The sequence below is a fragment of the Lytechinus variegatus genome, chromosome 4 (genome assembly GCF_018143015.1).
Source record: "Lytechinus variegatus isolate NC3 chromosome 4, Lvar_3.0, whole genome shotgun sequence".
Taxonomy (NCBI): domain Eukaryota; kingdom Metazoa; phylum Echinodermata; class Echinoidea; order Temnopleuroida; family Toxopneustidae; genus Lytechinus; species Lytechinus variegatus.
The window spans coordinates 63,586,235-63,592,234 of NC_054743.1; positions in this window are offsets into that span (position 1 = coordinate 63,586,235).

The following is a 6,000-nucleotide window of genomic DNA, read 5'->3' on the forward strand; positions in this document are numbered from 1 at the left end:
AAGGGAAGGGAGGAAAGGGAAGAAAGGTAGCTTTGTGTTTTTTTTTATTTTTATTCTTTATTTTTTTCTCAAAAGAGAAACTCCTTCACTCTTCTTGCTCTAAATTTATATATGAATTTTGCTTCCGCGCTGCGCGCGGTTAAAGACAATATTGAAGTTCTCCATTGTTTCCCCCTCCTTTTCTCTAACCCTGTTTTCAACCGTCAGCTATGTGCTTCTTGCCAGTTATAGTTAAAATTGTATACATTAGAGCATGAATTTGAGTAAGGTTAGGCCGAAGTAAATATATGAAGTCATCTTTTTTTTTCAATTAATCGCGCAACTTCTGGTCTGGTCGGCTCCGAGCAGGTAAAATCTTTATATCAGTTTCTGCCGTCACCTCCATAAAGTCAACTTCTCCCGCTTTTCAACTCATTATTAAACAACCATAATTTGGGGGCAAATAGGTTCCTAATTTAAAAAGAGGAAGGTATGAAATTCGTGTCGTATTAGATAAAAAAGTACAATATTTTTTATCAAATTGTATTAAACTTCATGTCATTTCCATGTATACATTCATCTACTGTCCTGTTTTGCGCCCTCAGTTTGAAATTTTGAATGACACTTAAGTTTCTTTATATTCAAAATGAAGCGCTTCAGAATAAGTCAAAAAAATTAGGCATCCTTTTTTATATAGATAGATAATTTCAATAAATCACAGAAGTTTCAACTTTTTGCGCACTATTTTCCTCGTAATGAAGTTCAATAATCTTAGAAAATCAATTGAATTAGAGCCGATTGGGTATTAGAGATATCTACATTTGATGAAACGTCCGCCCTTTGAAATTTCAGAGTTTCATTGCTCTGCGCGGGGAGGAATATCTTCCTCTTCCAATCTTCTCCTCTGTTTTGCGAGTTAGAAATATGCACTGTTGCTAAATTGTTTGTAATCAAATCTGATCTTTCCAAAGAGAGTATTCAATATATCTTTGAGAATATCCTTTTCTCGGGACCCTTTTTATGGCAAGAAAAATTGATAAAACGCTTTAGCTTCCGCGCTTCGCGCGGAGTTATTATCATTTTAATTTCCTCCATTGTATATCTCTTTTGTGCGTTCACAATCACTTTTGAAAACAAGGTTCAAAATCGCAATATAGTCAACCGAATTGGAGGTACTAGAGACAAGAGAAACGGCTCCTTTTCATTTTAATTTATGAAACACTAAAAGCTTCGCGCTTCGCGCGGGAGTGGGGGAAACTCCCCCTCCCTGCACCCACCCCCTAGGGATCGCGCTTCGCGAGCTCTGTAAGCGGTAAGTGTTGGCACGCTTCGTGTGCATTTACCGCCCCCTCCAAAATGAAATCCTGGCTACGCGGTTGCTTTTTCGTGGACGAAATGTAAGTACTTATATTTTGGTTATAAGCCTTTGGCTTGCATGGATCCGCTCCTGGTTGATACACGATCGAGTCGTTGCAATAAATTGAATTTTTTCACACATTTTGGTAAAAGTTATCGGATATGATGACATTTAGTTTAGGAAAAGTGTTTTAAAACTGTTCATAATTTCACCTTTCAATGAAAATTAAATGAAAACCAAAATAAATAAAATGCGATTTTCCCACCCTAGGCAAGTATTGTTATGTTGACCCAATTAACATGCTTCTGATTCTAAGGCATTTAATTAAACACTCACGTTTGAATGAACAGATGGAATTTAAAAACTCTATATATTTACGTAATTGGAAAAAATGCAATTGCTATCTGACTTATCTGTCACAACAAGATCTAGCTGGTTTCTTGCATAACTTTATTTGATTTGATTTTACGAAAATCCCGCTGTCTAATGCTTCAGTGAGCACACAATATAAAAAAGTTCAAGGCTTTGGCCCCATCCAACTCTAGCTGCATATAAATGAAGAGCTCACTTACAAAAGTGGTTAGGTCCATTTTTCATCAAATTTGATTTTTTGGTCTCAATGTATCGATTTTAATAGCTCTAAAAGATGAGACCAATGAAAATTTGAATTCCCATTAAAAATTAGAATAAAATGGCAAATAAAAATCGCTCTTTTCAAAAGGGATTAGGTCCATTTCAGTTTCGTTGAAAAGAGGTTACGTCCACACAGAATTTTGTTGGAAAAGAATATTTTGAAAAAATATGAAGACAGGTAGATTTCTTTTTATACCCAATTTATGTTCTCATGCATGCAAGGTATCTTGAAAATTTAGTTTCGAATTAGAATATTCCAATATGGAAAAAAAATAAAAATTCTTGGAGTGGATCTAACCCCCTTTTGCAACCAAACTCTTCTGAAAAGCTCATTTGTCAAAAGGGGGTTAGGTCCATTTTTTTTAAATGTTTTCTCACTCAAAACGTCTATATGAATTTTTAGTCGATAACAAAGAAAATTTGAGATTCACATGAAAACGTGAAAAAAGTTGCAAAAAAAAATCATTTTTTTAATCAAAAGGGATTGGATTCATTTCAGTTTGCTTGCAAAAGGGATTAGGTCCACACTGGTATATTTTTTTTAATACATAGAAAAAATTGAAGACAGATAGATTTCTTTTATACCCAATTTTATGTTCACATAATAGGGTAGTAGATCCTGACAATTTCAGAAGAATATTGCATTAAAGTGAGAATAAAAAACACGTTTTTTTCTCGGAATGGTCCAAAGTAGACCTAAGCTTTTTTGCAACCAAACTCTTCATATATCGAATAATTATTTTTGTATGCATGCGCACCTTTGTATAGTGTCACTCTGAAGCCATGTGCGAAGTTTCACAAAAACCTGGAGGCATAAGTAAAAAAAAATCATCCTTGAAACATACCCTTATTTCACTTATGTTAACATTTTTATTTCCTCTCTCATAGACATTGTGTTCACTATAGGTGCATTATGTTAAGAATAAGTAACCCCTTTATTCAATATGGTGGCACTTGTTTTTAATGTCTTTAGCAATATCATTTACAGCAGTAATGTTTATAAACCTATGGGCATAAAAATGTGAAATGAATGGACGAGTAAGCACATATACTGGCATTTTTAAAGTCACAGGCTCATTTTGAGGGGTTATGAATAATGGGGGCAATTTCTTGTCGACTTAATTGCCGTTTTTCAACCTTCCATTTCATCACCGCACACACTTTCCATACTTTATGTACTTTCATGGTTGAGCGATCACACTTAGAAAACTAAGGAAATGAATAAAACTCTTTATATTGTACTCATGCATTTTTTCCTAACAATTTCTAAGGATCAGTTGAGTTCAAGGAAAAATAAGTGCATGCTAGAGAATCCAGAAGTTGAAAATGGGGAGGGCATAACCGGATCCGGGGGCGAGAGGCCCGGGCCCTCCTATTGGCGGAGTAATTAAAAAATAAAAATATAAAAAAGGGGGAAAGAAAGAAAAAAGAAAAAGAAAATGGATGGGAAAGAGACGAGAAAAAAAAGAAGGACGAGAGGGGGAAGACGAGTAACTAAAACAAGATGAGAGAAAGACTTGGAAAATAATTGTAAAAAATATTTCATGTCCATGGGCGGAAATCACAGGGGGGAAAGGGGGGACGTCGTGTCCCCCTACCACAAATAGTAGGGGGACACATGCAATATTTAATGTACCCCTACTATTTTTAGGGTCTTTTATGATGGAGAAAAATACACCACTTCACGATCAAAATAATACATGTATTTTGGACTAAATGACCCTACATTTTGGGTGAAAACCTTTTTTTTTTTTCTTTTCTTCTTTTTGCATGTCAAAATTGTTTGGGTCAAATTTTCAAGGCCTGGCCCCCAACCTTTGGGGACAGATTTCCGCCCATGTTCATGTCACTACATAAAATTTTCGGTCGCGCTTCGTGCTCTCAATGCCTTTTAGGTGATTTACATTATCTTGCTCAATATGGAGCCTAAAATATCAAATTTTGAAGTCAATATACAAAATATATTTCAGCTCGGAATCGAACTTTCATCTTTGTTTGATTTTTAAAAAGTACTCTGTAAAAAAATTATGTTTAATGGTCTGAACATTAACATTTACTGCTTGCGCTGCGCGCTCGCAAATTTTGATTTGTCAGTTAACTATTATTTTCATGTAATCCATAAAGTTCTCAAAATATCCCTATTCAGGTCAGATTGTCAAAGCATATCAGCTAGCGCTGCACGCTCGCATTTTGATTGTTGAATATATTTCAATATTAATATAAAAATAAACTACTTAAAATCCCCATTTTATGACAGCTTATCAAAAATTTGGGCTCGCAATTCGCGCTCGCATTGAAAGATATTAACTAATGCATCTTATTCATAGTAACAAAAGTGCTTTATATGTTCTGTTTTTAGGCAAAAATATTAACAGATTTTGCGCTCGATCTCATTGGACTTATTAGATTAATAAATAAGAATTAATTCAATAATCAAATTGTCCCTTTTTCAGAATGGATTATCTAAAAGTTTAATCTCGCGCTTAGGAAGAGAAATGGGAAGACAGTCATCACTTGCATAATGTCCTTATAGAATGTCCCGTCCCATGTCAAAACTCAAAGTAGTAATAGTAAAACATATCAGCTCTTTTTTAGCTGTGATCCATATGTACCTCACAATTTTCCTACAAAGTGCTTGAAATACAGAGCTTATAAACTGAATATCAAATATTTTAAGCTCGTGCTTCTTGCTCGCTTTATTGATTTTCATGATAAAAAGGTTTTTAAAATACACAAATTCTAGATCGAAATTAGATACGCAGCTTGTTCTCTATTCAAATCACTATTTACTTTCACATCAATATATGAACAATTTTCTGCTCGCACTTTGCGCTTGCATTATCAATGTAGGAAGATTTCCAATTACTCATCCTTTTCATGATTTACAAAACGTGAATTGAGTGTCCCATTTTTAGGTGCAAATCTCAATTTTTATTTAGTCACATACTTATCCTTTACACGATTAAAAAAAAGTGTTTAGAATTTCCATTCTTCAGGTAGAAATGTCAAAATTTTCAGCTTGCGCTTCGCGCTCGCATTATTTGATAGTTGAAATATGTGAATTCTTCATGGCCAGTGGCGTAGACAGGTCCTTAGACCTGGGGGGGATGATCCCTAGCTGGGTCATACTATATATATATATATATATATATATATATATATATATATATATATATAATGTGTGAAGGTATAATTGTACAACTTTGGCAACTCTTTTATTTAAATATTGTAAAGAAATGGATGAAGAGAACAATGGTAGACGTAGCTTAAATCAAGGTTCCCCAGAGCTATCTACCCTTTGGAAAAATTGGTTATGCCGAAAAAATGTCTCTGCCGGGAATCGAACCCGGGCCCCCAGCTTTGAACGCCGGTGCCTTAACCACTAGACCACAGAGACGGGCTAGTGGCTAGGCCGACCGAGATCCAATTGACCTTCAGAAAGACAGATTTTCGACACTATACCAATTACCTTTGTCGGGTGAAGGTGGGTTTTGAACAATGACAAGCCGTTATATTTATATATTAATTATATATATATATATATATATATATATATATATATATATATATATATATATATATATATATATATATATATATATATATAAATAATATATAAATATAAAGAATGAAGGAGATAACGTACTCGGTAAAAACAAAATATCATGGGCCAAAGCAGACAAGATAACAAAATAACACGATCTGCATCATGGATTATCTCGTGTGTCTTTTAATCACTTTGCGTTCAGCAATAAACAGGGCATCCAGTAATAAACAAACTTCCTTGCACATTTTTCATGGCAGTAATCTTTAGTTTGATTAATGACAATGAGTAAAGATGATCATAAGAGAAATGTCATTTGTCGGATTGTTGAGGACATGGCCAGCAGGGAAAAGGGTCAGTGTATGTGTATAGGTAATTTCTTATTAATTCGTTTGAACAGTGTTAATGTGTTATGAAAGCAATTGCTCTGAAAGGGAGTGATTAAGCGACACTTTCTTAAATCTGTAATGAAATATTTTGAACTTAT